Below are 414 nucleotides of genomic sequence, written 5' to 3' on the forward strand. Positions count from 1 at the left end.
ATACCCATATAGATCTAGGGCTGCTCAAGCAATTGAAAATATGAAAAAACTAAGACTTCATCGACTTGTTCCTAATTTGATAATAAAAAAAATGTAAATGAATGTTGTGTTGAAGACATAATAACATATCAGAATCTCCAATAATGTTTACCATGAATAAGATTTTTCATATAAAAAGCACGTTGCTTGCTAGAGTTATTGCTAAACCACAAAGAAAACATAGATGTTAAGTATACATTTCTGCTTGTTGTTATGTAAACTATGGAAATTTCGTATCCAAAAGCTAATGGAATGACCAAAAGAAAAAGTATTTTAACAACTCTTCGCAAAATAAGAAAACATATATCTTTGAATCAACATGGCCTAAAGATGGTTGTAAAGAATTTAATAAAAATAATGTATATACGTATGTGA

This window comes from Pinus tabuliformis, chromosome 6, assembly GCF_031772625.1.
Source record: "Pinus tabuliformis cultivar Carrire ecotype Pingquan chromosome 6, CPIR1, whole genome shotgun sequence".
Classification (NCBI taxonomy): domain Eukaryota; kingdom Viridiplantae; phylum Streptophyta; class Pinopsida; order Pinales; family Pinaceae; genus Pinus; species Pinus tabuliformis.